Below are 21,048 nucleotides of genomic sequence, written 5' to 3'. Positions count from 1 at the left end.
TCCATTAAACCTCTTTTTCTTTATAAATTACCCAGTCTCGGGTATGTCTCTACCACCAGTGTGAAAATGGACTAATCCAGATGATTCTGCCAAATTCCCTACAGAACTTCCTCCTCTCTCCCCTCTGCAGGTTTCCACACACATCTGCCGACTGCCAACACCACCCAGTAGCCCCACCCTTCACCACATAGCAGACACCTTAGAGATTCATTCGAGTCACCAGCAAGCGTCTGCCAGGCACTGACAGGATGTGGGAGGGATACAAACAACCCACAGGCAGTTTACATTTTCAGAGGAAGAACACTCAAGAAAATCTAAAGTAACAGCCCAGGTTCAGAAGTCCTATGGAAGGATTCATCACACAAGATTAGAGCAATACAAGAGGGGGAGCATTGCTCATTTTAAATGTTTTATTTTTAATTATGAAACATTTCAAACACACATAAAATAACAGACAGCAGCATTCTAATCACCCACATTTAACAGAGATCTCTCTCTCATTCTCTCCTTCTGAATTTTCATCTCTATCTCTTTCTTTTCTTTTTTTTTTAAGAGACAGGGACTCACTCTGTTTTCCAGGCTGGAGTGCAATGGCATAACCATAGCTCACTGCAGCCCCTACCTCCCAGGCTCAAGCAATTCTCCCATCTCAGCCGCCCAAGTAGTTTGGACTACAGGCATGTTCCACTATGTTCAGCTCATATTTTATTATTTTTTTATAGGAACAGAGTCTTGCTATATTGCCCAGGCATGTCCTCAACTCCTGGCCTCAAGCCATCTTCCTGCCTCAACCTCCCAAAGTGCTGGGATTACAAGCAAGAGCCACCACACCCGGCTCTATTTCTTTTTCAAGAAATAAAACTTTAGAGGCGGGGCACGGTGGCTCATGCCTGTAATTCCAGCACTTTGGGAGGCTGAGGCGGGCAGATCACTTGAGGCCAGGAGTTGGAGACCAGCATGGGAAAAATGGCGAAACCCTGTCTCTACCAAAAATACAAAATATTAGCTGGGCGTGGTGGCATGCACCTGTAATCCTAGCTACTCCAGAGGCTGAGGCATGAGAATTGCTTGAACCTGGGAGGCAGAGGTTGCAGTGAGGCAAGATCACGCCACTGCACTCCAGCCTAGGTGACAGAGTGAGACTCCATCAAAAAAAAAAAAAAAGAAAAGAAAAGAAAAGAAAAGAAAGAAAACCTTAGAGAAGCTGCTAATGCCCCAGCTTAGTCTAGCTTTCTCACTTCCTCTCCCTCTCTGAATGTAACTCTATTCCTGAAATTGATGCTATAGTAGTCAGGGTTCTACAGAGAAAGGAGAGTGATCATGAGAAATTGGCTCACGCAATTTAGGAAGCTGAGAAATCCCGTGATCTGCTCCCTGCAAGCTGGAGATCCAGGAAAGCCGGTGGTATCAATTCCATTCTGAGTCTGAAGGGCTGAGAACCAGGAGACCTGATGGTGTAAATCTCAGTCCAAAGGCAGGGGAAGATGAGATGAGACATCCCAGCTCAGCAGGCAGGAAGAAAAAGGGCAAATTCCTCCTCTTCCACCTTTAGGTTCTGTTCAGACTCTCAATGAATTGGATGATGCCAACTTACGTTAGGAAGGGTAATCTGCCTTACTCAGTCCACCAATTGAAATGCTGGTGTCATCTGGAACTACCCTCATATCCAGAAAACATGTTTAATCTGGGCATCCTGTGGTGTGGTCAAGTTGATGCATAAAATTCGCCTTCACAGACAGATCCCATCTGTACTTTTTGTATGAGGATTCTTGGAGAGGCAGGAAAGCTTCCAGGAAAAGAAGTTAATCAGGAGCCAGATGCGGTGGCTCAAGCCTGTAATCTCAGCACTTTGGGAGGCCAAGGCTGGTGGATCCCCTGAGGTCAGGAGTTTGAGACCAGCCTGGGCAACATGGCGAAACCGCATCTCTACTGAAAATACAAAATTATCCAAGCATGGTGGTGGGGGCCTCTAATCCCAGCTACTGGGGAGGCTGAGGCAGGATAATTGCTTGAACCTGGGAGGCGGAGGTTGCAGTGAGCCGAGATTACACCACTACATGCCAGCCTAGGCAACAAGAGCAAAACTCTGTCTCAAAAACAAAAACATTGAGGCCGGGCGTGGTGGCTCATGCCTGTAATCCCAGCACTTTGGGAGGCCAAGGCGGGCAGGTCACGAGGTCAGGAGATCGAGACCATCCTGGCTAACACAGTAAAACCCCATCTCTACTAAAAATACAAAAAATTAGCCAGGCATGGTGGTGGGCACCTGTAGTCCCAGCTACTCGGGAGGCTGAGGCAGGAGAATGGCGTAAACCCAGGAGGCAGAGCTTGCAGTGAGCCGAGATCCGTCCAGCCTGGGCGAAAGAGCAAGACTCCATCTCAAAAAAAAAAAAAAAAAAAAATGTTAATCAGGAAGTGTGGGGACAGTGTATTCCAGACAGAGGGATCAGTGTGTGCAAAGGTCCAAAGGCTTGGCACACTTGGCTGAGACTAGTTATGAGGACTTTGCATTGATCCAGGGGGAAAATGTGGGTGGCCTAAACTCAGAAAGTGAGGGTGAGTTATACAGAACAGGGCGGACCCAAGAGAAATTGATGAAGGAGATCCCGTGGGCCCTGGTGATTCTCCTGTCTTGAAGGAGACAGTGACTCAGGTATAACATCCAGGCTACTTGGTGCTATTGGCAGGCTTCCAGGCTTCTGGTTTCAGGAGAGGTGGAGGATATTGCATTTGGTTTCAGTCATGCCTTTAGGGCACCCTGGTAATATCAGATAGGCAACTAGAGAGATCTGGGCTGTATGGCTTTTGCTGCAGAAAAGCAAGCCACAAAGTCTGTCTGCCCTTCCATAAACTAGAGAATAAGGCACCCACCCAAAGAAGTCTATATTCAAACCTCTCTTATCCACTTCTTCCCTCCCTCTCTACCTCCTGACCAGAGAGGAAACTGCAGCCTGTCTTGGGTATTTGCCACTGTTCAAACCTTAGACTCATCCAGTGTTCAAGAAAATTGCTCAGTTTCCTTCACGCTCTCTGATATCATTTAGACCCAGCATCAGCCTGGCTCTACAGGAACTGGGTACGTGAGGGAGTTTCATGCCAATGGCAGGCTGGAAGGTGGGAATAAAATCAAAGCCGTCCCTGAGAGGGTAAACTGGCTAGTGTCATGGAGAAAAATCACAGCCGACTGGGCACAGTGGCTCATGCCTGTAATCCCAAGCACTTTGGGAGGCCAAAGCGGGCACATCACCTGAGGTCAGGAGTTCAAGACCAGCCTGGGTGACACAGTGAAACTCCATCTCTACTAAAAATACAAAAATTAGCCGGGTGTGGTGGTGTGCACCTGTAATCCCAGCTACTCGGGAAGCTGAGGTGGGATAATCGCTTGAGCCTGGGAGGCGGAGGTTGCAGTGAGCAGAGATTGCAGCCACTGCACTCCAGCCTGGGCAACAGAGCGAAACTCTGTCTCGAAAAAAAAAGAAAAAGAAAAAAGAAAAGAAAAGAAAGAAAAAGCACAGTGCCTCAATTGCCGGTATTAAAAGAAATCCTACTGCTGATTTTGCCATTGTTTCCTTTGTATCCACTGACTTCCCAAAGAATTTAAGGAGAAACTGTAGCGGTTTCCAAGGTTCAAATAAACAGCAGTAGTGGTTGTGGGATCAAAACTCCATTCCAAGAACATTGCTCCACTCAGTTCAGTATGATTCCTTTCAAGGCCACTTTTTCTTTCTATACATTTATTTCATTTTCAGAGTTCGGGTCTCACTCAGTCCCCCAGGCTGGAGTGCAGTGGCATAATCATAGCTCACTGCAGCCTGGAACTCTTGGGCTCAAGTGATCTTCCTGCATCAGCCTCCCAAGTAGCTAAAAGTGGAGACTTTAAGACCCACCAGCATGCCTGGCTAATTTACGTTTATTCTATTTTTGTACAGATGAGGTCTCACTGTACTGCTCAGGCTGGCCTTCAACTCTTGACCTCAAGCGGTCCTCCTGCCTTACCCTCCCAAAGCTCTGGGAGTACAGACACATGCCATCACCCCTGGCTAATTAAAAAAAGAAAAACATCCCAGCACTTTGGGAGGCCGAAGCGGGCGGATCACGAGGTCAGGAGATTGAGACCATCTTGGCCAACATGGTGAAACCCCGTCTCTACTAAAATTACAAAAATTAGCTGGGCGTGGTGGCACACGCCTATAATTCCAGCTACTCAGGAGGCTGAGGCAGGAGAATCACTTGAACCCGGGAGTCAGAGGTTGCAGTACTCCAGTCTGGCGACAGTCTCAAAAAAAAAAAGAAAGAAAGAAAGAAAAAGAAAAGAAAAGAAAAGAAAAACAAAAATCATACCCTTTTTTTTTTTTTTTTTTTTTAGAGATAGAGTCTTGCTATGTTGCCCAGGCTAGCCTTGAACTCCTGTAAGGCCCTTTAACAATGTGCACACCCAAGCAATGTGGTCACTTGCACTCTCAGCCACAACCCCCTCTGCCCCACCACACACATTGCTCATCTTGACCTCAGCTCAATTATTTAACAGATTTATTGCCAAACCTGGGTTTTCATGCACGATTTCCAGGAAATGTGAGAGTTGAAATCAAGTTGAACTCATGTGGTTTTGCTCCTTTACTTGAGTTTTCTCTAAGATTTCTGGGAGACCTTATAGCTCTGTCTTCAGCAATCTCTGCTGGTTGCTTATTTTGACTCTAGGAAGCTTTAAGGTAATCTATACTATTAAACCCAAATAGAATGTTGGCAAGAGTTTTAGCATCAGCCCCTCACCAAAGAATAGTTTATCTTGCCTGAGAAGTATAAAATCAAATATCCATGTCATTGAAGGGAATTTTCTTTGCTTGGCTTTCAGAATAAAATATGCTTTGAACTCCTTTACTGGAGGAAATAAAAAAAATTAAAAATAAAAGCAAAATGTCTTCAGTTGAATCACTTTGGCAAAACCACTGCCCCTGCCTTCTCTCAGCAAGCTTGGAGGCTTCAGAATTTTTATGAAAGTGTCTTAGCATTGAGCCGTTTTCAAGTGTAACTACATATTAACACCTGTCACCATATTGAAAGACCTGAGAATCAGTTTATACTCACTTGTCAGGACAGAAACCTTTAGTGTAAAAACTGATGTGAAATATGAGAGACCCTCACAACACAACTTGATTAGTTTCCAAATATATTTTAGCAGAACCACAGAGATGTATATACCCAAAGGGATTAGAACCTGGCTCTTCCTGACAAGCCCGTTCTTGTCTGCCACTCCATGAAGCAAAGAGGGACAACTATTCTCAGGAACCATCTTCTATTTTTCCATCAGTAGTAATTTTCTCTATGCTTTTCCTTACTTTATCATGTATTTGTGGTGTAAAAGCCATTCAAGAAGACATAAGCAGGTTTGGCATGGTGGCTCATACCTGTAATACCAGTGCTATGAGAGGACTGCTTGAGGCTAGGAATTCAAGACCAGCCTGCGCAACATAGCAAGGCTCCCTCTCTGCAAAACAAATTCTTTATAATTAGCTGGACATGGTGGTGTGCACCTGTAGTTCCATTTATTTGGGAGGCTGGGCAGGAGGTTTGCTTGAGCCCAGGTGTTAGGGCCTGTAATGAGCTGTGATTGTACCACTGCATGCCAGCCTGAGTGACACAGCAAAACCCTGTCTGTAAATAAATAAACGAAGTTAAAATATAATGCTTCAGGCCGGGCGTGGTGGCTCATGACTGTAATCCCAGCACTTTGGGAGGCCAAGGCGGGCAGATCATGAGGTGAGGAGATCGAGACCATCCTGGCTAACATGGTGAAACCCCGTGTCTACTAAAAATACAAAAAATTATCCGGGCGTGGTGGTGGGCACCTGTAGTCCCAGCTACTCGGGAGGCTGAGGCAGGAGAATGGCATGAACCTGGGAGGTGGAACTTGCAGTGAGCCGAGATGGCACCACTGTACTCCAGCCTGGGTGACAGAGCGAGACTCCATCTCAACAACAAAAAATATATATATATATATAAAAAAAATATATATTATGTATATATATTTTATATATATATTTTACATATATATGAAAATGCTTCATTATATTCTTATTATGTATTACTTTTCTTTCCTGTGTTTCCATTAAAATAATCATGAAGATGTACAAATAGAGGGACAAAATTTAACACTGGAAACCAAAGATAAAAGTTGAAAAGAAAATTTCTGATAACCACAGAACCAGAAAGACTGAAGAAGAAATTCAACGGATGATTAACTTACACGCTACCTTTTGAACCATAGTAATTCTGCCAAGCTACAACCAATGGGGAGTCTACAGCCAGCTTAAAATAGAACAGCCTACATCTTTCCTTTCTCACATAATAAGTGCCCTTTTCTTTCCTTTACTACCCATGTCTGTGGTTTTGGGGGAATCAGAGGCCCTCTATCCTAGAGATATCCACTGTTCTCTCCATTACCTCATCTGAGGAACACAGGCTTGGGTCTAACAGCTAATTTCTCATCAGAAACCAAGAAGGTCAAAAGCTGTTAGGATGACATATTCAACATGCTGAAAGGAAATAAAACACTGTGAACCAAAATTTTATATCGAGCAAAACTAAAGTCAATATAAATGGATGTTTTGTTTGTAACTCTTTTTTCTGTCTGACCAAAAAGACAACTCATAAAGCAAGAATTATAAATCTATGTTAAATGGGCACATAAAACATAAAGGTGTAATTTGTGAAAATAACAGCATAGAGGAAATGGACAAGACTGAGATCGGTTTGTTTACTGGTTAGTTCTACCAATATTTAAGGTAAAAATTATAACAATTCTCTGCAATCTCTTTCAGAAGGGTGAAGCAGAGGGAATACCTCCTAACTCATTCTATGAGGCCAGCATCACCCTACTATCAAAACAAAAAAAAAGATATTACAAGAAAAAAATGACCAACTCATAACTTACATAAATATAGATGCAGAAATTCTCTAAAGAATTAGCCAATGTAACCCACCAATGTGTAAAAATAATTATGTACCACAATCAAGTGGAATTTATCCAAGTTACGCAAGGCTGGCTCAGTATTTGAAAAATCAACTAATGTAATCCATCACATCACTTTCTAAAGAAGCAAAAGTTAAAATATAACAGATGTTGGCAAGGTTGCAGAGAAAAGCTAATTTTTATTGGTGGGAAGGTAAATTGCTTCAGCCACTGTGGAAAGCACTTTGGAGATTTCTCAAATAACTTAAAATGAACTACCATTCAACCCAGCAATCCCATTACTGGGTGTATACCTAAAGGAAAATAAATCATTCTACCAAAAAGACATCTACATCTGTATGTTCATCACAGCACTATTCACAATAGCAAAGACATGGAATCAACCTAGGTGCCCGTCAGCAGTGGATTGGATAAAGAAAATGTGATATATATATACATCATGGAATACTATGCTGCATTAAAGAATGAAATTATGTCCTTTGTAGCCACATGGATGCAGCTGGAGGCCATCATCCTAAGTGAATTAATGCAAGAACAGAAAACCAAATACCACATGTTCTCAATTATAAGTAGGAGCCACACATTGGGTAGATACTGGGGACTACTGGAGGGGAACAGGGCTGAAAATCTACCTATTGGGTACTATGCTCACTACCTGGGTGATAGACTCATTCATACCCCAAAAATTAGCTTCATGAAATATACCCATGTAACAAACCGGCACAACATGAACCTAAATAAAACCTCCTGAACCTAAAATAAAAGTTTAAATTATAAAACAATAACGATAAACCAAAATAAATCAAACCAGGAGATTGAATTACCTTTCACCTATAGATGAAGACCTATTCCTGTACATGGCCAGCTATTAGGAGACTCAGTGTGGTCAAAGCATTTCTAATTTCTCAACATCCACCAGATCCTCAGCCTCACAACATGACATTTTTGAGAGAAAAGTATGTGGGGTCTTTGGGTGGGAGAGGGAGGATTACAATAACTATTATTTCTAGTTTCATAGACAGCAATAAAATCCATAATTAGTTTATTATTATTAAATAAAATATTTTTACTATAGGCTCTATTTATAGTGTTTAAATAAACTACATTCTAAATGTTAAAAAAAAAGAAAATTACAAGTTTATATCAGTAGATGCAGAGAAAGCATTTGACAAAATCCAATACCTATTCGTGATAAAAACTCTCAGTAAACTAGAAATAAAAAGTAATTTCCTCAATGTGATAAATACTACCTACAAAACACCTACATCTAACATCATACTTACTGGTGAGACACATGAGGCTTTCCCACTAAGATCAGGAACAAGGCAAGGATACCCCTTCCCACCACTGCTTTTCAACATCATACTACAAGTCCTACCTAATGTAATAAAACATAAAAAGGAAATAAAATGTACATTGATTGGTAAGAAAGAAATGAAACTGTCTTTAGTCACAGATGACATGATAGTCTGAGAAGAAAATATGAAATAACTGACAAAAACAACTCTTGGAGCTAATAAATGATTATAGCAAGGTTGCAGGATACAAGATTAATATACAAAAATCAATCACTTTGCTATATACCAGCAATAAACAAGTGGAAACTGGATTTAAAAACACAATGCCACTTTCATTATTACCCTCCAAAATAATATACTTAGGAATACATACAGCAAAGTATGTACAGGATCAATGTGAGGAAAACTACAAAACTCTAATGAAAGAAATCAAATAATAGCTAAATAAATGGAGAGCCATTCCATGTTCATAGATATAAAGATTAAATACTGTCAAGATGTCAGTTCTTCCCAACTTTATCTATAACGTCAATGCAATTCCAATCAAAATCACAGCAAATTATGTTGTGATATTGACAAATTGGTTTTACAATTTATTATGAAGAAGCAAAAGACTCATAGTGGCCACCACATTATGAATTGAGAAAAAGAGGACTGGCAGTACCTCACTACAGTAATCAAGATTGTGTGGTATTAATAAAAAAAATAGACAAATAGAATCATAGAACAGAATAGGGAGCTCATAAATAGACCCACATAAATATGGTCAACTTTTCTTTTAAAAAGGAGCACAAACAATAACATGGAGGAAAAAATAGTCTTTCAGCAAGTGGTGCTAGAACAACAGGACACCTACATTCAAAAACAACAACAAAAAAGAATCTAGTCACAGACTTTGTACCATTCACAAAAACTAATTCCAAATGGATCACAGGCCTAAATGTGAAAGACAAAACTATAAAATTCCTAGGAAATAACATATGAGAAAATCTAGATGACCTTGGGTTTAGCAGTGACTTTTTACATAAACTATCAAAGGCACAATCCATAAAAGAAAGAAGTGATAAGCTGAACTTCATTAAAATTAAAATGTATACTCTGTGAAAGGCACCGTCAAAAGAATGAAAGAAGTCACAGACTGGAAGAAAATATTTGCAAAAGACATATTTAATAAAGGACTATTATCCAAAGCATAGAAATAATTCTTAAATGCAACAATATGAAAACAAACAACCCAATTAAAAAAGAGACAAATACCTTAAAAGATACCTCCCAAAAGCAAATATACAGAGGGAAAATAAGGATATGAAAAGATGTTCATATCATATGTCATCATGGAAATGCACATTAAAATAATGAGATACCACTAACCTATAAGAACAACTCCAATCCAGAATATTGACAACATCAAGAATGTGAAGCAAAGAAATTTTCATTCATTGCTGGTAGGAATGTAAAATGGTACAACCACTTTGGAAGACAGGCAGTTTCTTACAAAACTAAACATACTCTTGCCATATGATTCAGGAATCTTGTTCCTTGGAATTTAACCAAAGGAAGTGTAAACTTATGTCCACCCAAAAACCTGCATATGGGGGTTTATAGCAGCTTCATTCATAGTTGGAAAGACATGGAAGCAGCCAAGATCTCCTTCAATAGGTGAGTGAATAAACTGTGGTACATCTAGGCAATGGAATATTACTCAGTATTAAAAAGAATGAGTTAGCAAGCCATAAAAAGATATGAAGAAACCTCAAGTGCATATTACTCTAGTAAATGAAAGAAGCAAAGCTGGACAGACAATATACTGTATTATTCCAATTATATGACATTCTAAAAAAGGCAAAACTATGGAAACCATAAAAAGATCAGTAGTTGCCAGGAGTTAAAGGGAAGATAGCAATGAATAGGGAAGGCATAGAGGATTTTTAGGGCAAATATCCAAAACCATAGATTATACAACATAAAGAATGAAGCCTCATATATGCTATGGACTTTGGGTGATAACGATGTGTACATGTAAGTTCATCAAGTGTAAGAAATATGTCACTCTGTTAGGGATGTTGATAATGGGAAAGTCTGTGCATGTGTGAGGGCAGGGGATAAATAGAAAATCTTTGTACCTTTCACTCAATTTTGCTGTGAACTTAAAACTGCTCTAAAGTAATGTCTTTCAAAAAAAAAAGGTGAGGGGGAGTGACACAAGCATGATAGCAGAATAGGAGTTTTCAGCACCCATTCACCCACAGGAACACTGATTTTGACAACCACCCACAGATGAGAGTCCATTTGTGAGAGCCTGGGAGTCCAGCAGAGAGGTCCCAGCACCTCACTGGAGCAAAAAATCTGAAAATAGATGCACTGAAAAGGGTAAGAAGAACAATTTCACTTTACTCATGTCACCACACCCCCAAAGCAGCACAGCTCAGTGCCAAGAGAACTCCTTGGCCTGCAGTTTCTCCCACAGGGGAAAGTGAAAGCATAGTGAGTGCCTGTTTTCACCAACCATGTGGGATGCTGTCCAAGAGGTCCACTTCTTTTTTGTCTCATCCAGAACACGAAGCAGATTGGCACAGCTGAATAGTCTGGGACCAGATAAAAGCAACAGTAAGAGACAGGGGCTCAAACCATCTGGGACACAGAACTCAACAAAAGGCTGTTGTTTCTACTAACTACCTCACATTCTTCTCCAGCAAGAGGCCTGCCCAAGAACGTAGTCAGGACATAGCACCTGGAGATTTCCCGAACTAATTCATGCACTCACCCAGTATTTCATGTGCTCTTCTTCTCCCACAGCTGATACCCTGAGTGCATTACCACTGATAGCACACTCAAGCATCTGCAGGTCATGCAAAAGCACAGATAGACAGCTGTCTCAGCGATGCTAGATTGGGAAAAGGCATTTAACCTTGCATACTTTAAAGAACTGCCCTGGGAAAAATAAACAGGACACTCTCAGCACCCAGCTGCCTTTGCATAATTGAAAGAAGGCATACAATCCTAAGACCTTCTCTTCAAGACAGAAAAAGAGGACTAGAGTGTATCAGTGAAAATGTCTGAGAGACAGCGAATTACTAGCTGGGCTGACTGGTGAAGGTCTTTCTCTTCTAAAGCCAGTCAGTAAAGACTGGATGAGGTCACTGCTTCTTCACGTGTGAATACAGCAATGCAAGACTTCAAGAAACATGAAAAATCAGTGAACAAAAACATCACCAAAGAAACTCAATAATATTCCATTAACTGACCCTATAGAAATGGGTATCTCAAAACTGTCTGACAAAGAATTTAAAATAATTGTTTTAAAGGGCTCAGTGAGCTACAAAAAACACAGATTAACAACTCAATGAAATCAGGAAATCAATACATAAACAAAATAAGAAGTTCAACAAAGAGAGAAATTATTGAAGAGAACCAAACACAAAATCGAGAGGGGAAGAATACAATAGGAGAAATAAAAAATGCAATAGAGACCTTCAACAGCAGATTCCACCAAGGAGAAGAAAGAATCTATGAATTCAAAGCCAGATCATTTGAAATTATCCAGTCAGAGATGACAAAAGAAAAAAGAATAAAAAAGAATGTGGAAAGCCTATGAGATTTATGAGACACCATCGAGCAAAGCTATATTTTATATATATATTATATATTCATATATATTTTTATATATATATGAATATATATTATATATAATTATATGATATAATCTATAATATATAATTATATGATATATATTATTATATGATATATAATATATAATTATATCATATATAATTATATGATATATAATATATAACATATATAATATATGATATATAATATATAATTATATTATATATAATTATATGATATATAATATATAATTATATTATATATAATTCTATGATATATAATATATAATTATATGATATATAATTCTATGATATATAATATATAATTCTATGATATATAATTATATGATATATAATATATAATTATATGATATATAATATATAATTATATTATATCATATATAATATATAATTATATTATATCATATATAATTATATTATATCATATATAATGTATAATTATATTATATAATTATATTAAATTATATATTATATATGATATAATTATATCGTATAATATATAATGTATAATTATATGATATATAATATATAATATATAATATATATTTATTTCTATTATATATATTATGTATGTAAATATATATATTTATATTCTATATTCTATATAAATATACATATTTATATTATATATGATATATAAATATACATATTTATCTTATATATTATATATAAATATATATATTTATATTTATCTATATTTATAAAAATACATATTACATATTATGTATTTATATATAATTTAATATATATTTATATGTATATATATATTTATTTATAAAAATATATATTTATTTATAAAAATATATATATTTATTCATGAAAATATATATATTTATTTATAAAAATATATATTTATTTATAAAAATATATATATTTATTCATGAAAATATATATATTTATTTATAAAAATATATATATTGATTTATAAAAAAATATATTTCTTTATAAAAATATATATATTCATATATATAAAATATATAATATATAAACATATAAACATATATATAATATATAAACATATAAATATATATTTATACATAAACATATAAAAATGTATATTTATACATAAACATATATAGATGTACATTTATACATAAAAATATATAGATGTACATTTATACATAAAATATATACAAATGTACATTTATACATAAAACTATATACAAATGTACATTTATACATAAAACTATATACAAATGTACATTTATACATAAAAATATATGTAAATGTATAGTTATACATAATATATGTAAATGTTATGTATACATAAAAATATATGTAAATGTATATTTAAATATGAAAAATATAAATTTATAGATAAAAATATATCAATAAATAAAAATATTTATATATAAATATATATTTACATATAAAAATATTTTTATATAAATATATATTCATATTTTTTATTATATATCATATATATTTTACTATATATATTTATCTTTATATTATATATTTATAAATATATATAAATGTAGAATATAAATATATATTGATATTATATATAATTTATAAATATATATTTCTATATAAACATATAATATGAATATATATATTTATAAATATATATTTACATGTAAATATATAAATATATTTTTTATAAATAAATATATAAAAACATATACATTTATATATTTATAAATATATGTTTATATTTACATTTATATTTATAAATATATACTTTTATATATGATATATTTGTATAAATTTATTCATATATTTTTATATATAAAATTCATATTTTCATAAATATATTTATAAATTTATATTTATAAATTTATATTTATAAAAATATATATTATAAATAAATGTACATATACATACAAATATACATATTTATATATAGATATGTATATATGAATATACATATTTATATATAGATATGTATATATGAATATACATATTTATATAGAGAGATGTATATATGAATATACATATTTATATATGCATATTTATATATATACATTTTTATATATAGATATTTATATATACAGATACATAATTATATATATACATATTCATATATACATAGTTATATATACATATTTATATATATAAATATGCATAATTATATATACAGATTTATATATATAAATATACATAATTATATATACATATTTATATATATAAATATACATAATTATATATACATATTTATATATAAATATACATAATTATATGTACAGATTTTTATATATACATAATTATATATGTTTATATATAATATACATAAGTATATATACATATTTATATATAATATACATAATTATATATACATTTTTATGTATATACATATACATATATACATATTTATATATGTACATATACATATTTATATATACATACATATTTATGTACATATACATATTTGTATATATACATATATATTTATATACATATACATATTTGTAGATATACATATTTATATATACACATACATATTTATATATACATATACATATTTATATATACATTAACGTATTTTTATATATACATATATTTGATATATATTTAAATATCATATATGATATATAAATATATATGATATATGTATATATTATATATTATATATAATATATGTATATATTATATATTATATATAATATATGTATATATTATATATTATATATAATATATGTATATATTATATATTATATATAATATATGTATATATTACATATTATATATAATATATGTATATATTACATATTATATAATATATGTATATATTACATATTATATATAATATATGTATATATTACATATTATATATAATATATGTATATATTACATATTATATATAATATATGTATATATTACATATTATATATAAATGTATATATTATATGTTATCTATTATACATTTATATATATAGAAATATATATTATATATATATCTGCTATATATATATATATAAAAATATATATATAGCAGAAACCTAAGAAGAAGAGGTCGGGGCAGAAAACTTATTTCAAGAAATAGTGACTGAACACTTCCCAAATCTTGAGAGTGATATAGACATTCAGGTTCATGAAGTTCAAAGCTGCCAAACTATATCAACACAAAGAATATTTACTGAGGCACATTATAATTAAACTATCAAAAGTCAAAGACAAAATTTTGAAAGTAACCAGCAAGAGAAAAGCAACTGATCACACAGAAGGAGAACCTCCGTAAGACTATTAGTGAATTTCTCAGCAGAAATCTTGCAGGCTTGGAGAGAGTGGGATAACATTTTAAAGTGCTGAAAGAAAAAACAAACAAACAAACAACAACAAAAAAACTGTCAACTAAGAATACTATACCCAACAATGTTTTACTTCAGAAATGAAAGAGAGATACTTTCCCAGACAAACCAAAGGTGAGCAAGTTAATTGCCACTCTATCTGCCTTACAAAATAATGTTAAAGGGAGTTCTTCAAGTTGAAACTTTAAAAAGCTAACTAGTAACGTGAAAACATAAGAAAATATAAAACCCACTGGTAAAGGTAAGTATATAGTTAATTCAGAATACTCTAATACTTTAATGGTGGTGTGTATATCACTCTAAACTCTGGAATAAAAGCTAAAAGTGACTATAGCTACAACAATTTGCCAAAGGATACACAATATAAAACGTAAATTGTGACACCAATGACTTTAAATGTTGGAGAAAAGAAATACGTTTTTGTGTGTAATCAAATTAAGTTGTTATAAGCTTAAAATATACTGTTATAACTATAAAATGTTTTATATTTGCTTCATAGTAACTTCAAAGAAAAAACCTCTAGTTAGATACACACAAAAAATCAGAGGAATAAAAGCATAACACTATAAAAAATTATCAAATCACAAAGAAAAACAGCAAGAGGGGAATAACGAACAAAGGAACATCAAATCAATAGTAAAACAATTAACAAAAGACAATAGTAAATTCTTACCTATCAATAATTACTTTAAATGTGAATGGATTTAATTCTCAGAAACACAGAGTGATTGACTGGCTAAAACACAATATCCAACTATACACTACCTGCAAGAGACTTACTTCACCTTTAAGGACACGCATAGTTAGAAATTGAGCAGATAGAAAGGGTTATTCTACACAAATCATAACCAAAAATAGAGCAGGTTTGGCTGTTTTATATCAGACAAAATAGACTTTAAATCAAAAAGTGTTATAAGAGCTAATGAAGCTCATTGTGTAATAATAAAAGGATTAATCCATCAAGAGGTTATACTAATTTTAAATATATATGTACTCAACACTGGAACACAAAAATATATAAAGCAAATATTAATAGAACTGAAGAAAGAAATAGACAACAATACAATAATAGTAGGGAACCTCAACACCCAACTGTAAATAATGAATAGACCATCCAGACTGAAAATTCTGTAGGGAAAAAACAGATTTGAATACACTACATACCAAGTGGACCAAACAGACACGTACAGAACATTTCATACAATAGCAGCAGGCTACACATTTTTATTAAGAGCACACAGGCCATCTCTGGTATAGATCATATGTTGAGCACAAAACAAATCTTAACAAATTTAAGAGGAGTGAAATTGTATCAACTATCTTTTTTGATATGAAACTAAAAGTCAATGTCAACAGAAAAATTTGAATTTTCACAAATATGTGTAAACAACATGTTCCAGGACAACAAATAGGTTAAAGAAGAAAGCAAAGGGTAAATCAAAGAATACTTTCAGACAAATGAAAATTGAAACACAACATGCCAACTTATGGGATGTAGCAAAATAAGTTCGAAGAGGGGAGTTTATAGTGATAAACACCTATGTGAAAAAAAGAAAGCTCTAAAATACACAAATTTAAATCTCAAGGAATTAGAAAAATAAGAACATAGTAAGCCCGAAGTCAGCAGAAGGAAGGAAATAAAAATTAAAGCAGCAGTAAATGAAACAGAGACTAGAAGAACGAAAGTCTAATAAAAGTAAAAAGTCAAGTTTAAAAAAAAAAAGATAAAACTGGCAAATTTTAATTAGAATTACCAAAGAAAAAGAGAGAAAACACAAATTTAACAATTAGAAATGAGGCCAGGCACAGTGGCTCACGCCTATAATCCTAGCACTTTGGGAGGCCAAGGTGGGCAGATCACTCGAGGTCAGGAGTTCGAAGCCAGCCTGGCCAACATAGTGAAATCCCATCTCTACTAAAAAATACAAAAAAATAAAAAAATAGCTAGGCGTGGTGGCAGGCACTTGTAATCCCAGGTACTCAGGAGGCTGAGGCAGGAGAAGGAGAATTGCTAGAACCCAGGAGGAAGAGGTTGCTTGAACCCAGGAGGCAGAGGTTGCAGTGAGCCGAGATCACACCACTGCACTCCAGCCCGGGTGACAGAGAAAGACTCCAGCTCAAAAAAAGGGAAAATTACAATTGAGAGAAGAGACACTACAACTTATGCCACAGTAATACAAAGGATTATAAGAGACTACTATAAATAATTATATACCAACAAATTGGATAACCTAGAAGAAACAGATAAGCTCTTAGAAACATACAACCTACAAAGACTGAATCATAAAGAAATAGAAAACAGACCAATAATGAGTAAGGAGATTGAATCAGTCATCAGAATATCCCAAAAAAGAAAAGCACAGAGTCAGGTGGATTCCCTTGTGAATTCTACCAAACATTTAAAACAGAATTAATGTCAACACTTTTCAAATTCTTTCAACAAATTGAAGATGAGGGAACACTTATAAATTCATTTTATAAGGCCAGTATTACCCTGATACCAAAACCAGAAAGAACACTGTAAGAAAAGAAAATTACAGTCAAAATCCTCAACAAAGTACTAGCCATCTGAACTCAATAACACATCAAAAAGATCATATACCACAATGAAATGGGATATATCCCTGGCATGCAAGGGTGATTCAACATATATAAATCAGTACTAAGATATGCCCATTAACAGAATGAAGAATAAAAATCAGATCACCTCACGCCTGTAATCCCAGCACTTTGGGAGGCTGAAGCAGGCGGGTCATGAAGTCAGGAGATCAAGACCATCCTGGCTAACACTGTGGAACCCCATCTTTACTAAAAATACAAAAAATTAGCCAGGCATGGTGGGTCATGCCTGTAGTCCCAGCTACTTGGGAGGCTGGGGCAGGAGAATTGCTTGAACCTGGGAGGCAGAGGTTGCAGTGAGCCGAGATCGCACCACTGCACTCCAGCCTGGGTGACGGAGTGACACTCTTTGTCAAAAAAAAAAAAAAAAATTCAGATCATTATCTCAATACTGGCAAAAAAGAAATTGACAAAATTTGACAACATTTTTTAATGGTAAAAAAAAAAACTTCTCTATAAATTAGGTACAGAAGGAATGTGCCTCAACATAGTAAAGCCCATGTATGATGAACCCACAGATAATATCATCCTCAACGGTGAATAGTTGAAGGCTTTCCCTCTAACATCAGTAACAAGACAAGGATTCCCACACTTACCACTTTTGTTCAACATGGTATTGTAAGTTCTAGCCTGAGCAATTAGTAAGAAAAGATATAAAAGGTATCTGAGTCATGGAGAAAGAAGTAAAATTGTATCTGTTTGCAGACGACATAATCTCATATATAGAAAACCTAGATACGCCACCACAAACCTGTTAGAACAAATAAGCAAATTTAGTAAAGTTGCAGGATTAAAAATTTACATGCAAAAATCAGTTGTGTTTCCATACACTACGAACAAACTACCTAGAAAAAGAAATTTTAAACTTTCCATTTACAATAGTATCAAAAACAATACAATATTTAGGAATAAATTTAACCAAGGAAGTGAAAGATCTGTGCACCAGAAACTACGTATGACATTTATGAAAGAAATTGAAGAAGGCACAAATAAATGGAAAGCCATCCTTTGTACATGCACTGGAAGAATTAATATTGTGAAAATGTCCATACTACCCAAAGTGATCTACAGATTCCATGTAATCCCCATCAAAATTGCAATGAAATATTTTGCAGAAATAAAAAATTAATTCTAAAATTTGTATAGAACTACAAAAGACCCAAATAAACTAAAACAATCTTGAGAAAAAAGGCTGAAGGCATCATACTACCTGATTTCAAAATATATTACAAAGCTTTACTAATCAAAATAGCATGGCATTGGCATAAAAATAGATGCAATAACCAATGAAACAGAACAGAGAGCCCAGAAATAAACCTACACATTTATAATCAATTAATTTTCAACAAAGGTGCCCAAAACACACAGTGAGTAAAGGACAATTTTCAATACGTGGCATTGAGAAAATGGAATTTTCACATGCAGAATGAAATTGGACCCTCAAATCACAATACATATGAAAATCAACTCAAAATCAATTAAATCAATTAAAGACTTGAAAATGAGACCTAAAACTTTAAAACTACTTGAAGAAAAACATAGACAAATAGCTCTATGACATTGGCCTGGGCAATGATTTTTGGTTATGACCCTCAAAGCACAGGCAATGAAAGCAAAAATAGACAAATGGGACTGCATCAAACTAAAAAGCTTCTGCACAGCAAAGGAAACAATCAACAGAGGGAACAGACAACCTGTGGATTGGGAAAAAATATTTGCATAACATACAGTTGTTTATGGGTTCATATCCAAAACATATAAGGAACTCAAACAATTCAATAGCCAAAGACAGAAAATCTCCCCAAACCAAAGAAAAATGCAAAATAACCTCATTTTTTAAATGGACAAAGACCTAAATAAACATTTCTCCAAAGAAGACATACAAATGGCCAACAGGTATATGAAAATGTGCTCAATATCACTAATCATTAGATAAATGTAAATAAAAACTACAATGAGATATGTATTAGTCCATTTTCACACTGCTGATAAAGACATACCCAAGACTGGGTAATGTATAAAGAAAAAGAGGTTTAATGGACTTACAGTTCCACATGGCTGGGGAGGCCTCACATTCATGGTGGAAGGTGAAAGGCCCGTCTTACGTGGTAGCAGGCAAGAGAGAGAATGAGAGCCAAGCGAAAGGGGAAACCCTTTATAAAGTCGTCAGATCTCGTGAGATTTATTCACTACCTCGAGAACAGTATGGGGGAAACCACCCCCATGATTCAATTACCTCCCACTAGGTCCCTCCCACAACACATGGGAATTACGGGAGCTACAATTCAAGATGAGATTTGTGTGGGGACACAGCCAAACCGTATCAAGATATGACCTCATACCTGGTAGACTGGTTATTTTCAAAAGCAAAACAACAAGTGTTGGCAAGTATGTGGGGAAAAAGGAACCCTTGCACAATGTTGGTGAGAATTTAAGTCAGTCCAGCCATTATGGAAAACAGTATGGAGACACCTCAAAAAATTAAAAATATAGTAACCATATGATCCAGCACTTCTGGGTGTATACCCAGAGGAAATGAAATCAGTGTCTCGCAGAGATTTCTTCACTCCTATGTTCACTGCAACATTATTAACAATATCCAAAATATGGAAACAACATGAGTGTCCACTGATGGATGAATGGATAAAATGTGCAGTACATACACAATGAAATATTGTTCTGCCTTACAGAAGAATGGAAGCCTGGCATTAGTGATAACATGAATGAACCCGGAAAACATTATATTAAGTGAAATAAGCCAGACACAGAAAGAAAAATACTATATGATCTCACTTATATGTGGAATCTAAAATAGTCAAACTGATAAAAGCAGAGAGTAGAATGGTGGTTGCCAGGGGCTGTGTGTCAGGGGAAATAGGGAGATATAGGTCAAAGGGTACAAAGTTTCAGCTATGCAGGATGAACAGGTTCTGGAGAACTAGTGGTTAGCATGTTGACTCTAGTTAATAATACTGGATTGTACACTGTAAGTTTGCTGAAAGAGTAAATAAGTCTTAAGTATTCTCACACACACAAAAAGACTATATGAGGTGATGAATATGTCTATTAGCTTGATTGTGGTGATCATTTTACAATATCTACATATATCAAACATCACATTGTATACTTCAATGTGTACAATTTTTGTCAATTGTACCTAAGTAAATCTGGGGAGAAACAGTTGCTAAAACTTTTCCAAATTTGATGAAAACTATAAACCATAGATTCAAGAAGCTCAGTGAATCCCAAACACAGGAAACATGAAGGATTTTGCAGTAAGT

At 34.3% G+C, this 21,048-nt stretch overlaps 1 long non-coding RNA gene across 1 annotated transcript in view; it reads right to left on the bottom strand.

Moving 5' to 3' along the window:
- LOC134739924 (uncharacterized) overlaps window positions 1–19,884 on the bottom strand; it is a 29,272-nt gene extending 9,388 nt beyond the window's left edge. Inside the window, exon 1 of the long non-coding RNA XR_010127061.1 lies at window positions 19,814–19,884. This is a non-coding gene — a long non-coding RNA (uncharacterized LOC134739924). The remainder of the gene's footprint in view (window positions 1–19,813) is intronic.
- Between the last annotated feature and the right edge of the window lie 1,164 nt (window positions 19,885–21,048).

This window comes from Pongo pygmaeus, chromosome 6 (assembly GCF_028885625.2).
Source record: "Pongo pygmaeus isolate AG05252 chromosome 6, NHGRI_mPonPyg2-v2.0_pri, whole genome shotgun sequence".
In the NCBI taxonomy this organism is placed as follows: Eukaryota; Metazoa; Chordata; class Mammalia; order Primates; family Hominidae; genus Pongo; species Pongo pygmaeus.
The sequence above is the reverse complement of the archived record's forward strand: the minus strand, read 5'-3'. Positions and strand labels throughout refer to the sequence as shown.